The 15,466-nt window shown below is 41.6% G+C and overlaps 1 protein-coding gene across 6 annotated transcripts in view; it reads left to right on the top strand.

The window, feature by feature from the left end:
* ACOT11 (acyl-CoA thioesterase 11) overlaps positions 1–15,466 on the top strand; it is a 161,281-nt gene that overhangs the window by 65,093 nt on the left and 80,722 nt on the right. Inside the window, exon 1 of one of the 6 annotated variants that reach the window (XM_081946732.1) lies at positions 6,085–6,118. The exons of 4 other annotated variants lie outside the window; for them this stretch is intronic. The gene's annotated coding sequence lies outside the window, so the exon portion shown is untranslated. Of the gene's footprint in view, positions 1–6,084; positions 6,119–6,226; positions 6,363–15,466 lie in introns of those variants that run through there. One more of the 6 variants, XM_081946731.1, reaches the window with a different exon arrangement.

The following is a 15,466-nucleotide window of genomic DNA, read 5'->3' as shown; positions in this document are numbered from 1 at the left end:
AGGCCTGGGTCGCAGAACTGGCAGCAACCCAGGCCTGCCATGCCCCCAAACCGGTTCCCTGGGTCAGGGGCATGGGCCGCCGCCATTTTGTTTTTTAGTGGGCCACCGCCATTTTGTTTTTTAGTGGGTCACCGCCATTTTGTTTTTTAGTTACTACGCATGGGCAATTCACTGTAAATTGTTCTGTGCATGTGCAAAGAACAATTTACATTGAATAGCATGCGTGCACATTGCACGCTGGTTACGAACCGGGAGTAAAACTAGCAGCAATCAATTCCTGCTTGGACTGCAAGGTGATCAAACCAATCAGTCCTAGACGAGATCAACCCTGACTGCTCCTTAGAATGCCAGGTCCTGAATATGAAACTCAAATACTTTGGCCACCGAAGGACTCACTGGAGAAGAGCCTAATGCTGGGAAAGATTGAGGGCAAAAGAAGAAGCGGACAACAGAGAATGAGGTGGCTGGATGGAGTCACTGAAGCAGTAGGCGTGTGAGCTTAAATGGAGTCCAGAGGATGGTAGAGGATAGCAAGGCCTGGTGGAACATTGTCCATGGTGTCATGATGGGTCAGACACGACTTCACAACTAACAACAACAATGGTAGATAATTTATATGAATATAAATCCATACAAATTTCTTAGAATAATGAAAGCCCACCCGTGGCTTTCTTTATGCATGGTTTGTTAATAAGAAATGGATTCATGTACAATACTAAGCTATAAAGCAATATTTTATATACCACTATAGCTAGGTTTTGGTATTAAGCCAATAACATCTCAGCCAGGTTTTCAAAGGATTGAATATCCATGATTATGAATTCCACTTTTAATTTTCCTATTTTCTTGGATTGAGGACTGTTCTTTCCCATGATGTCCTCTCAGCTTGTTCGCTCTCCTGCTACCTTCTCCTGCAAAGAAAAACCCTGTTCGCTATGTTGCAAGAATTTTTCTAATATGCATACACCTATTCTTGGGAAGATAACTGCCACTTGTAACCCACCTTGATTACATTACATCTTGTCAAAAGCTCTTTCCCGCTTTCAAGCTACACTTTGAGATAGCTAATCTAGCAGAAAAGGCAATGTGATGTAATTAGCATTTTTTTTTATCCTATCTCCTGGCCCAAAAGTCGATGAGTAGATTTGTATAATGCACCTCATAATCCCAGGAAATGAGAAATGGCTCTTCCTTTCCTATGCTTCTGATTGAGAATTAATGGAAGAACCAGGGTGGAGTGTTTCTCCTTACTCCATTTTCACTTGGATACCCTTTTCTTCTGCTATCCTGACAACTGCCCCAATAGTGTTTCAATCTTGTAGATCAGGAGCCTCTAAATGGAGCAACTTTAAGACTTGTGGACTTCAACTCCCAGAATTTCACACCCAGCATCTTAAAGTTGCTAAATTTGGAGACCTCTGCTGTAGATGATCCTTTTGTGTGAGCAAGGCAGTGGTGGGATTCAATTTTTTTTACTGCCGGTTCTGTGGACGCGGCTTGGTGGGTGTGGCAGGGGAAGGATACTGTTAACATCTCCATTCCCTCCCCACTTCAGGGAAAAGTTACTGAAAAATCCCGATTCCCTCCCGATCAGCTGTGTCTCAGGAGGCAGAGAATAGATGGGGATGGGGCCAGAACTGGTGGTATTTACTGGTGCTCCGAATACTCAAAATTTCCACTATCGGTTCTCCAGAACTGGTCAGAACCTTCTGAATACACATCTGGAGCAAGATATCTCATACTGAGAAGGAAAGAGAGTTAAATTTTTCCTTTTTATTTCTTACATCCCAACAGAATGTTGGAAAGCAATTGCACAATGGTAGTCAGGAGTCTGTCCATCCTTCAGTTCTGAAAACAGAAGAACATAGGATTAAATTTGATGTGAGGGGAAGAAGTTGGCAAAAGAAATAGCCAGTTTGAAAATGGCCTTGATTTGGATGGGGCCAGTGGGGGAAAAACACTCCAGAAACAAATCTCCCTGTGCATTTCTATGGCTGCTGTTGGAAATTAGGTTGGAAAGAATAGGTGAAAGAGAAAATTAAGCCAGAAAGAAAACGGTTTTATGGAAGCAAAGCTGGAGATTACTTTGGAAATGACTAGGTAAAAAAATGCAGCAATCAAATTAGGTCATTTATTAATTAGAGGTGATATATTTCTAGAGAATAAAATTACAGCTTCCAATGATATAAAATTCTCTTTATCCAGAATTGTTAAATTGTGCAATTCACGATCTTCCTTATCAATCTGCTCCAGTTTGCTAAACCTGTTAATGTATGGACTTTCAGGTCTTAGAATTGTGATTCTCAGTCATGGTAGAGAATATTGGAAATTGAACTCTACGCCCAGAAGTCATCCAGGTTGTGAAGTCTGCTTTAAATTATTACAAAGAAAAGAGACCAGTTAGCTATATGGGGAAAAAGTTCCTAAGTGCATTTTAGAACAATAGCCTTATTAGGTAAATTGAGATCATACAACAGCATATATTTTTTCTGAGTTTTTCTTAGCTGCAGCTAAGAACCCAAGTGCCTTAGATATTGTGATCACAAGTACAACAAAATGAACTGCAATCAGTTAATATTTGTCATCTTTGTACATTTGAGTTTTTTTAAAAAAAACTTAGCTTTTGTTAAGAACAGGAACTAATGTAATTCTTTGCAAATTGTTCTAATCTGGTCAGAATTGTCTTTTGGATCCAGATTCCTGGTTATGTAACTCTCTATTTACTCTCACTCTTGAAACTCATGCCAAATATGTGCAGTCAGGCAACACCCAGCAGGAAGTCTCCAGGGTTGAGAGCAAACATCCAAGTATAGAAAAGAAAGAACAGCTCTAAAGAAATGTAGGTGCATAGATAATAAACACAAAGCTTTAGAAGCCGAGGCCTTACTCTCCCATGATTCATGACAAAAAAGTGTGATTGCTTTATTCAATCCCCTTTTAACCTTTTCTGCAACTGAAATATGCTGTAATAAAAATCCTCAAAAGTACCCAGATTTCAAAGGCAAATGAGCCTGTTGGCTTTAGAATGTTATCCAGGAATTATTGCCTCCAGTATCTACATCTGGCTTGAACTAAAGAGTGACTTGGTACAAAAATATCTCTTCTTCATTTCAAGATTGCTCAGGGAGGGTGAAATGGCCATGTCTATGCAGGATCCATTGCTAGGGTTGAACATACTTTAAGAAGGATTTGATGTTGCTTCTAGTTTCCAAGAAATAATAATAAAAAGTGTTTGTACTTAATGTAGCGATATTCAATTTTTCATGCATAAGAGTGGCCGAAAGCTTAGATTCTCTTTCACTGGACTATTGTTTTTAAATGGAAGCCTGCAAATCTTCCATAAAAAAATCCAGACACTGATGCAACTTAGTGACAATGTATTTAAAATGGAAAGCAGAAGTAAAACACATATTCTCAGGATGGCTTGTTTGCCAGCAAGACTTATTGTGAAATACTGTCTTATCGATAAGGCTAGACAACATGTGTGCTTGTTGTATTTCTGTGCAGTGGAAAACATATCCATATTCTTGCTGTGCTATTAAAAGACAACTTTTGATGCACTGAGGATCAGTTAGTTTACTTTTCGTTTGCATTATAATGATAGTCACGAAATTGAAAATACTATTGCGCCACTCAACAGAAACGAGAAGTAACAGTAACACGCAAGGGAATGCAGTGCTGGCATGAGTAATCAAGGAATCCAGTTTGACTTCGTGGCCAATAGTACTTACTCTATTTTGGCTGTTGTAGCACTAAAATAGTATAGCTGCTTGAAATCTTTTTATCAGCAATAGCAGCCGAAAACTTACAATCTGCTCAGTAGTGCCAGAATTAACAATATGTTGTTGTCAGAACATGGCTGTCTTCATGGTTTGAATCGACCTTCTGTGCAATGTAGAACTTACTCCAATGTTTAAAGGAACAATCTTAGTGCAATTTCAAAAGAATACTAAATCTGTGTTTCATAAGAGTACTGAATCAGACCTGACCAGGACTATGGTCTGGCATTTTGTCAGCAGATGACTCCGAGGAAACCAGACCTCCAGCCTTTTCTGCAATCCAAGCAAAAATGACTGCAGAGGGCAATGCTCAGAGATATGGGGAATAGCAAGGCCACAACATCTTAATATAGGAGTTGAGTGGATTCCCTGAAAATGGCCTCAACAACCATAACATCACCAAAACCAGGTTATAACTACAGCCAAAAGTGTTGGGAGAAGAAGGAAAACATTAAAACACAAAGAGCTATGGATATCTTCAAGCAGCCTTGGCATAGACTGGGCATAACATGTTGTGAACTCTTGGCAAAAAAAACCCTAGTTACTGGAACATGTTTGTGCCATGGTTGGGAAGACATGGAGAATAGACTTTAGTTTCTTCAAATTGGAGATCAGCAGTAAACACATGCTGATATACAGTTCACCTACTGCATTTTAACTTGAACTCAATTAAAAATAAAAGCTGGTTTAGAATGGTTTGGGGCATGTCTATTCAGTCGTTACAGATACAATTGTCTTAAAAGTCATGCTAGACTTTTGCTAAAGATCCATGGTTTATCTTGCTCACAACATGGGGAAGTATTCCATTGCTTGTTTCCCCAACAATGTCCCAGTCTCCTACTTTAACCTAAAATTTTGGCATCTCCAGTGGTCTTCCATCAAGTATTAATCATGTCAAACCTTGCCGAGCTTATTTGAGATCAGCCAAAGTCAGCTAGATATTGCCAGATTTCTTTGTAATTGCTTTGCATTACCTGGCTTGAAATGTAATTACGGGCACTCCGTCTGCATTCACAAGCATCACCAAAGTCCATGAAGCCAGTTCTTCATATCGTAACCTTTATTTCTTTGTAGACAATGTTGACTTGTCTGCTCTGCTTGCATGATGAACCCAGTTCTCTCCTGCCATCACCGATTCTGCCTTTTTTCCCTTTTCTTTTTTTGCAAGGCCAACTATGCACCCCATTGATCGGTTGACAGCTTTTGCCCGCCCCCTTCTGCAGCCTGTTGGCTACCCTAGAGAGCCTCTGCCAATCAATGTAGAAAATACGCTACACAATGGATCCACAAACTAGAGACAAGTGAATCCTTGTTCATGTAGCTCGGCAGTCATGAACTCACAATCCTTCTGCAAGTGCAACAGCTGCGTCCTCTACTCCGTCCTTTGTTGCTCATTTATTGCATGTGCTTGGAGCAAGCCCTGGCTATTTGCAGGGCCTTTTATTCTGCATGCCTTAGTTGTCTTACAATTTGGATCAAAAGGACCAAGTGTGAACAAATGAACTTCCCTATGTACAATTATAGATTTTTTTTCTCTGATTGCAGGTGCTATATGAGTCTATCAGGAACAAGATACGAGTTAGGGTTTTCTATTCTCCCCACTCAAAATGAAAAGAAATCTTCCCCTTCACTGCATTTTACTCTAAACCACTTCCGTGGACACCAGGTGGGAAAAAAGGAAGCAGATGGTCTACTTTCTCCGACCATAATCAAATTCCTCTTCCTCTGTACAGGCTTTACAAGATTGATCCCAATTTTGGGAAATTTACTAAGAGCCAAATCATGGAAACTAACTATGTGGTCATTAAGAGTTGACAATGCCTTGACAGGACATAATTAAGGGCCAAAAAGATAAAGAATGAAACAGCAATTGCAATATGCCCGGAAGTTCCCAAACCAAGGTTTTTCATTTTATTTTCTGCCTATGAGTTTAAAAAGTCCAGTATAAAGAACAGAATTCATAGTTTATTTATTAATTACATTTATCTGCCACTCTTCTCATTGTTGAGCGACTTTAGGCGGCTTTACAAAACTACAATATGACAGAACGCTAAAAAAATTACAGATTAAAACATTAACAAAAACTAGATTTAAAAGGGGGGACTAGTACATAAACAGGGCAGAAGTGAGATCTTCTTGCTAACCACTAATGGTCGGCATCTCTGAAAATTGCAAAGAAATGTCTCTCTCCTAAGAAGGAATCAAGTTCTAGGGTTTTGTCAAATTGCTAGAGAGAAGTTTATAGGAAGTTCCACCTTAAGAGAAAGCTTGAATGAACTTTTTTTTTTTCAAACGGGAAGTCGTGTGTGCATATCGCTCCCCAGAGATCCGAAAAGCAGGTTTGTTGTAGTTCTACTTGGAAGCTGGAAAACTCCAGGGAAGGCTGTGTGAGGGGGTTGGGATTGGGGGGAGCCAGAGAGAATGAATTGGAGGCTGAGTACTTCCAAAGTATTGGAAGCAGATGGCTTGCCATTCTTTCTTGGGCAAAAGCCATTGCTTGGTTTGATCCTTCACTGGAAGCGCGTCTCCCTTATGTAAGAAAAGCTCTTTGCGATATACAGTATTCAGCTTGCTCTGTTGAAGGTGAGCCTGGGGGAAGCTGGGAATGGGGGAGAACAATAGAAAGTGAGGCTATAAAGCCACAGTTCTTGTAGATTTTGATGAATTTACCGTCGTGATTACTATATTAGAAGAATGTATTACCTAGTGGAGCTAGATAATTCTTCCCTGATAGAGAGATCCTTTGGATAGATAGGACATAAGACAGATTTATTTTTGGCTTGCAATGCCACTTTTCTTTTTTAGAAGTAGCTTCTGTAAAGCTAAAATGCCAACCAACTTGAGTTTGAAAGGTGTTTTTGTTCTTGTTTCTTGGCACAGCCTCAACTTTGATGCAATTGGAAAACTTGGCAGAACAGAGCACTGCAACAGTTTCCAATTCTTTTGACTGTCCCACAAGAGAAATACTCACATGCAATCACACACACACACACACACACACACACACTCACTCACATTTTTCAGGATCCGTCCTCATTTGCAACAAATTGATAGGGAGGATCTGAGGCATGATCTGTAGAGCGGATCTTTAAAGCCGTGATTTGCTTCTCATTCCTTGATAATCGCCAAGAATAGCCCTTGACATTCAAAGCGCATTGTTTAGGTACTTGCCATAAGATAATGCAGATGTGCAATTGTGAATAATAACGAAAAGTATGAATGGCTTCTGTTCAAAGAAGATAAATTACTGGGTTTCTTGCAAGAAGTGCACTTTCAATGTGGCTGGGACCAGCATGACCAGTTCACAACCCCCCTTCTGATTTAAAGAAGAATCTGTGTGTATGTTCCCTTTTCCTTCTCTCGTTTGTCGTATATCTGCTTACAGGTGGGCCTCATTTAATGACTGTTCAGCAACTGTTCAAATTTCTGACAGTGCTGAACAAGTGCTACTTAACGATCAATCTTTGTAGTTCTGACTGTTAAAGCAACCCCACAGTTATGTGTTGTGATTTGGCCGCTTGGCTCACAATTACAACATTGCAGTGTCCTTTAGTCATGTGATTGTCATTTGTGACCTTCACTGCTGGCTTCCCACAAGCCAAGTCCATGGGAAAGTTGGCAGGAGTTCACAAATGGTGAGCATGTGATATTGTGTTCAATGACAGCAAAGGATTTGCTTAATGATGGTAACCAGAAGTGCTGGAACTGCCATTGCTAAGCGGCTCAAGTATGTGATGTTGTGTTTTACAACCGCATTACTTAGCAACAAAATTCTAAGTCCCAATTGCTGTTGTTAATCAAGGACTACTTATACTAATTCTGACTCCAACTTGATGTGCTACATTGGTAGGATCTTTTTTTTAAATACAGGGGAGATATGAGACATCCAGGTTCGACTATTCGTTCTCCGAGTGGTTGAAATTTTTCACAAAATTGAGACCAAATTCAATGCATGTGCAAAACTTTTTAAATGGATAAACAAAAATCTCACTCTTGTGTCCTGCATTAGCAGCTTCCCAGTACATATAAGACATATTGCGGCATTCTTTTCTGTTCTGGTTTTGTGCAGATGGAATGCAGCTTAGTTTTAAAATGAGTGCTAATTAATATGCAAGAAGATTCCCCCCCCCCCTTAAATCTTGTAGGTGCTTAAGGGGAGGCTGTGATGCCATTTACACACACCAGAGGGGGACAGACGTCAAGCCTCGGACCAATTTTTTTTTTTCTGCCTTCAAAGAAGTGCCACTTTATTTAGTGGAAAAACACTGCAACAAAGAAAGTGCGCTTTCCCATTGATTTTAAGAATCAAACACAAAGAATTAAAGCATTAAATAGATTCAATGCATCCAAAAAGTTAAATTCTCCCCAAATATGCATACACACTTCTACAAAACCCCTTCATCTTAATTCTGCACGCTGATTGTGATATTACTGCTTTGACCGGCTGCAGCCAATGATAATACTACGTTTCTCTGAAAATAAGACAGGGTCATAATTTCTTTTGATAGTCGTCCCCCCCCCCCAAATAAGCACTTGGCCTTATTTTCGGGGAGGTCTTTTGAGGTGCAGGAGGCCCCTTAACCTCAGCTTGTGGTCTACAAATCAGCTGATCCAGATTGGGCCGGAAGTTCTGTCTCTGTTTCTGGCATACTCTTGCCAGCCCTAGCATCACTGGGCCTGCCACTCTTTGCGGCTGCCACTAAGAGAAGGGGTGTGGTAGCTAGGGTTTGTGGGAGCGGGCCTCCGCAAGGCTGCTCCGCATGGATGGCAGGTGCAGGTGAGGTGCATGGGGCATGTTCTCCCCTTCCCCCCAGGAAATGATGGGGACTGGCTGCACATGTGCTTAAATATTTTATGGGAGGGCTCATTTTCAGGGGAGGGCTTATTTTAGCACATGTGCTCAAAAGCCTGATTGGGCTTATTATATAGGGAGGTCTTATTTGAGGGGAAACAGGGTAGAAATATAAAATTTTTAAAATGGAATATCTTAATTATCCTTCCATAGTATGGTGGGAAAATGAAAGACAGCACAAGAAGAGAGCAGCTATTTGGAAAAGTTAGTTTCTGAGCAACTAAGACCTTTCAGTACTTCCACTTGGAGAAATGCAGGAGCTTAAGTAGAGATGTTCCTCAAACCTCAGCTAGACAATGAACTCTAGCCTATATCCTGTCATTGCCCAAACTCTTTAAACATCAATGCAAGGAAACTCCTGTCCCTCCTCATTTACACAATTGGGACTTTGCACCGTTTTTTAAGCAGAATGACTTTTATGTTTAGTTTCTCAAGAACATTACTGATGTGTGTTTCTTAGGTTATTAAGGGACTGTGATCTGTGGGGAAGAGGAAGAAAAAGGATGAAGTCAAATGGAGATATGTATTTAAGATGAGCTGTTGGACTTTGGTAGATTTATTGGACAAGTGATTGGTTATTGCATTTTTAGCAGAGTAGTTAAACCTTTTGAATGTGCGGTGCTCTTACCTATGACAGAACAAATGCAGAAAAGTGCAAACTATTAGTTGCGGGTCTGCAACATTTATTTGTACATCATATCTTTTCTGATCATCTAAATCAGGCGTGTCCAAACTTGGGAACTTTAAGACTTGTGGACTTCAACTCCCAGAATTCCCCAGCCAGCATGGCTGGCTGGGGAATTCTGGGAGTTGAAGTCCACAAGTCTTAAAGTTCCCAAGTTTGGACACCCCTGATCTAAATGATATATATCTGACAGTCTTTGTCCATTTGCTTCTATACCTCTCTGTGGAATTTCCTTTCATTATAGGTCAACATTTTATCCCTGTAAATTTAAGTTCAAAACTACAATTTGCGTTATCAGTGGATCCTTAAGGTCTTGTGTTTTGTTGCATCCTAATACTTCTGCACTCTGCCTTCTTATGCAGAATTGGGGAGACTCGATCAGTTTGTATGTCATTGTCCCAAAAGCTGATGGATTTTTTTTTTAAAAAGTAGGTCAGGTTAATGCAGATTTACTGGTTACTATGGATATTGCTTAATTATATACCAATAATCCCCCATGAGAATATCAGAATTGCTGCTCATTTTTCTGTTTTTAAATATTCCCAGTAAGTATAAATTGGGAATATATTAGAAGAAGCATAGAAGAATCTAGGTTAAGATACAAGCTAGAAAAGTAAAAGTCTCCCAGGTGGTGGCAAATAGTGTTGCTTGAGCTATTTTAAACCTCCCCATTTTTTATTTTTGTTCTGTCAGAAAGGGTGATGGAAATCAGAGCACTGGACCAGTATTAAGAGATGATTCAGGTCAATGGGCCTATATTATACAATACAATACAATAGCAGAGTTGGAAGGGACCTTGGAGGTCTTCTAGTCCAACCCCATGCCTAGGCAGGAAACCCTATACCATTTCAAACAGATGGCTATCCAACATCTTCTTAAAGACTTCCAGTGTTGGGGCATTCACAACTTCTGGAGGCAAGCTGTTCCACTGATTAATTGTTCTGTCAGGAAGTTTCTCCTCAGTTCTAAGTTGCTTCTCTCCTTGATTAGTTTCCACCCATTGCTTCTTGTTCTACCCTCAGGTGCCTTGGAGAATAGTTTGACTCCCTCTTCTTTGTGGCAACCCCTGAGATATTGGAATACTATTTCTGGAGTCATCTGTTCAACAGCCTCTGTTCTGACCCAGGCTTCCCCAAAAAGCACGAGGCAGAGTTCTGGTCCCGACAAAACCCCTTTTATTAAACGTTTGTGAATTCCTCTCATTCACATTCAGCAAGGCCTGGCAAACAGTCTTTCAAAGGAATATTTACGACTACAGAGCTTATCTATCTTGGAAAGCTGCCATGTAAATATTTTCCAAATGAGGTGCTGTGCAAGGAAAGACTGGGCATAGTCTCTGAGGTTCACGGACAGATCTTCATACTCTTGAAACGAATCTAATGACCGAACTAATGAATTGTTTCCTGCAAAAGCCCACTCCCCTCTCACTCCTCTTTTATTTCCTAGGGGAGGGGCCAATCACCTTCCCCCTGTGGCTTTACTGCCAAGTCTACCCTGATTTCTGAGTTGTTCTTTTCTTCTGACAGCTCTGCACATGCGCACAGTGGAAAGAGGCTCTAGCTGTTCCTCTGCCTCACTGCTGCCTAGCTCTGTAGGCAGCTGATCACTGCCAGACTGCCTCGGCCCTGTCTCTGCCTCTGACGCAGAGCCCTCGTCCGAGCCTTCCCCAGCCTTCAGGACTGGCCCATGCTCCTCCCCAACCTCCTCACTGTCTGACTCTGCTGCTAGCTCTGCTGGCCTCTGGCGGGTCACAACAGTCTCTCTCACCTGTTTCCATCAGGGGTGGGTTGCTGCCGGCGTTACTGCCAGTTCGCTGCACATGCTGTTTTGCATATGTGCACTTTGCACATGCGCACAGTTGCCGAAAACATGCTCTGCGAATGCGCAGAACATTAAAAAAAGAGTAAAAAACATGCCGGCAATGGCATGGGCGATCAGGGAAACCGGTTCGGGGGTGTGGCCAGCCAGCCGTCCCTACCGATTTGGCGATCTAGTAGCAAAATCTACTATTGGTTCATCCAAACCGGTGTAAACCGGTAGGAACCCACCTCTGGTTTGCATCCTTTTCTTATTCTTACATCTTTTTACCAGTTTGGTTTCTTTTGCTGTCCTCCATTTTTCTCTTCATTGGAACAATTTGGAGTTCTGCTGGGATTCCTCTCCAGGATCTTATTTATCACTGCTCTGATTTCATTAAAGCCCACAGTTTTGAAGTCTAAAGATAGGTGTTTTACTAACCACAGTGCTGGTGTAAAATCCAAAACTTCAGTGTTACAAAGTCACTTTTACTCAGTGTGCTTCCTACTTCTATTTCCTCATTTATGTCTTCCCTCTTCATTACACCATCCTCTGAGAAATAAATTTGTCGGCAAGACAAGTCTGGAATTTCCTGGTAGGAACATGCTTATCTGAGTTTGTGTCCCAATCAACGTGGGCTTACCGGTAACGTCTGCCATCACACTGTTTATGTGGGCTAGCTTGCTATGTACATCCATGGAGCAAAATTCTTGTCCCAGGACTTGACGTACTTAATTTACAGGTTCTTTCCATTTAAAGTGCAAATGTTGGTGAATTGAATTTTTCTGCAGTATCCCCCCCCCCCCATTTTTTTAGATTGCTGCATTCTCCTTTTCCAAAAGAATGGATGCAACATTCAGTGATCTCAAGCAAAAGGGATTGGAGGTCTAGGACTCCCCCCCCCCCAATTAACAGATCCAGCCTTCTTCCTGCTGCATCCCACAGTGGCTTAATCTTTTATAGCTGTTTGGGGAAGCACTTTATAGTCAGAAGTGTTTAGGGAGCCATATGGAAAGGTTGCTTAATATCAGCAACATCTGAAGGAGCTGCGACCTTCAAGATGACTTGGTTAAATATACACTGTTAAAATAGGACAAATATGTATGGCAATTTGTGAAAGCTTTGGTCTCTTATGTCAGCCTTTATAACTTTTCTCATCTATTAATTTTGGTGGTTGTGGTGAGAGGAGGAGGAGACTTCAATATAGTTGCCATTTTAATGTTTTATACATAACTCTGACAAGATGTCATTCCAGAACAAGTGACAATGTAGAAAGAGAATGATGGTCCCTCGTATCTGTAGAATTAAGATAGCCAGACCAGTCCCTTCTAGGTTTTTTGCGCTACAGTTCTCACAGACTTTACCAGGGGTGGGATTCAGGTGGTTCGGATCAGTTCAGGCGAATCGGATGCTAATTTTGAATCTGTTTGCCGAACTGGTAGTTGCAAGGACTGGCTGGCTCTGCCTACCCCGCCCCTCCCAGGAGGCTCCACACGGCCCGTCCATCAAGCCAGGTAACTGCAGGGCCCGTGTGGCGGCTCTGAGAGGGTGAAAATGGGCCTCCTGGAAGTTTCGGTAGTCCGGAAACGGGGCTGTTTCTGCCCTCCTGGAGACTTGAGGAAAGCCTCCCAATCCACATATCCCCAGCTGTGGTGCAGGAGGCCGAGTTGGTCACACACCCCACCAAGGCCACACCCACCCATCAACTAGGCAGAGAATCGGTTGCTAACATTTTTCAATCCCACGCCTGGTCTTTACCATTTGTGATAGTAGCTATGACTGATGGAATTTGTTTTCCCAAAACAGATTGCCAGACTCCTCTCTAGAGTAGGGGATCCATATATTTTAGAGAGTGGGAAATGAATTCGTGTCTGCCATCTGGAATGCTTTAGATTGCCCATGCTGCTAATGAGTTTCCTAAAGAGTCTGAAAATGACTGCCACTTGAGATGGAGAACCTGGATGAATAGAGTGATAGGATATTTTTGTTCTTTTCTTGTTTGGCCCAGTCTGGCAGCCACTCTTTTTTTCAGAGTAATGATCAAGACTTCCTTAAATTCAGATCAGTTCCTGGTGTTTATAGGTAGTCCTCACTTACCAACCGCAATTTGAACTGGAAACTCTATAACAGCATGTAAATATAAGGTGTGGTAAAGTAAAACATCATGTGACCATGCCCAAATTAGAAGGGCATTTCTGGCTGCAGTTGTTGGTGAATTGTTTTGCCAAGTGTCAGGGCAATGAGCTTTAGAATCTAGAGGCAATAAGAACACCAGTGAATAAAGGGATTTTAAGCTTTATTGTTAATAAAAAAATCATACATACATACCAAGCAAGACAATACCCTAAGCTTTTACAAGCTGTCAGGAGTTTCTTAAAAATGACATCAGAGATACTCGAAGGCTGTCCAGTTTTCACAATACTCAATGCTAGGTTGTGTGCACTCTCAGCTTAAAGGCCAATACTAGGGTTTTTATTAAAACCTGGCACTAAGACTTCATGGTCCTACTTCTGTGGTCATGAGACAAGACATTGACTGGATAGTACATGATTCTGGGATGGGAGTGAAAGTCTGAGACTTTCCCAGCAAAGGTGGGATTCAAATTTTTTTTACAACCGGTTCTGTGGGCGTGGCTTTGTGGGCATGGCAGGGGAAGGCTATTGCAAAATCCCCATTCCCGCCCCATTCCTGGGGAATGGTTACTGCAAAATTCCCATTGCCTCTTCACCCCACTAGCCTGCTTTCCAGCTCCGTTCTCCTGTTCAGGGCAACAAAAGAAGATCAGCTGGGAGGCTGGGCGGGGGCGGGGCCAGCCTATTTGCTGGTTCTCCGAACTACTCAAAATTTCTGTTACCGGTTCTCCAGAACTGGTCAGAACTGGCTAAATACCACCACTGTTTCCCATATTTGAAGCAATGGGAAATCCCCTCCTCTTCTCTTTTATTCAGCAAAGAAAAGTAAAATAAAAAACAAACAGGTTAGTTCTAAACTCATTGACTCTAGAGTTTTCTTACTGAAGGAGAAATCAGAATATGTCACTAAACTCCTCGAAGTACAGTGGTCTTCCACATTGCCACTAAATGAATCACCGGTGGTGATTAAGAGTGACATCACATGACTTCAATTTGTGATTTCCTCTGCCTTCTCCATTGATTTTGCTTATTGAATACCAACTGTAAAGGTAGCAAATGGTGATTATGAAACTGTGGGACACTGCGACTGTCGTAAGTTTGCATCAGTTGCCAAGAACCCCAGTTGATATTACATGACCATGGGGATGCTGAAGCTTCAGGGACCAGTCGTAAATCTCCTTTTCCAGCACTGTCATAACTTCAAATGGTTGCATGCCTGCATCCGTTATGTTTTTTTGGGAGCAGCATGGAAGTAGTTTGCCTCTTCTTCTCATGAGGTTTTTCAACTTCCAGTCTTGTCTGCAATTCTGGGGAAACTTTGGTAGATTCCCATCTCTGCAGTGACCTCATTTTCAGTCTTATGTCATTTAGGGGCCATATTGACTTTCAGGATACTTCATAGCTACCAATACTGTAGCCAATGTCTCCAGGCTTTGTTTGTTGTTATTTTGTGGGTGAGGAATTAATTTGCTAGGCAATATTTGCCACATTGTTTTCTATTTCTGCAAGTCTGTTTCCTCAGAGCGTTTAAATACATTCTTTGTTATTCTTGGTGGGTATGATTTATTATTCCTTTGTTCTCCATCTTCCTCATCTGGGCTTCTAACCAATAGGAATAACATAAAGCTTAAATATCAAACTAGATAAAGCAGTTACAGATGCCTGACCTGCATGTATTCTGGACTCTGAATTCCAGAATACGTGCACTCTGATAATTCTAGAAATAGCAGTCCCAACAGATACCAAGTGAGACAAATTTGCTAAATGCATGCAGAGATGATGCTAAAAAAGAGTCACGCATCCCAATAAATTATTTGATTTTGATTTAGTGTGTTGTATGACCCCAGCCCCTTGTGGATTATTCAACTACAGTGAAGTCATTGGCAGCTTGGTAGAATCTGTAAACTCGGTTACATCTTATAAAACTGTGATAGTGAACCTATGGCATGCATGCCCAAAGTGGCACATAGAGCCATGTCGCTTGGCATGCACAGCATCGGCCATTCCTCTTCCGCACGCGACGATCAGCTGGCTTTGTGCATGCAGCAGTGCTGGAAACTGGAAGAGCTGGAGCAGTTAAGGATGTTCCTACAACATTCTTAACTGCATTTAAAGGGGATTATGTAATGTGAGAGTGACCAGAAAGGATCGACTGATACAGTCAAATAAGCCTCATGTGTTTGCCTGCTGCTTGCACGGCCCAGTACAAAAGAGCTTCTGT

The sequence above is a fragment of the Natrix helvetica genome (assembly GCF_964273705.1).
Source record: "Natrix helvetica genome assembly, chromosome: 3".
In the NCBI taxonomy this organism is placed as follows: domain Eukaryota; kingdom Metazoa; phylum Chordata; class Lepidosauria; order Squamata; family Natricidae; genus Natrix; species Natrix helvetica.
Note: the sequence above shows the minus strand (reverse complement) of the source record. Positions and strands in the feature narration are given on the sequence as shown.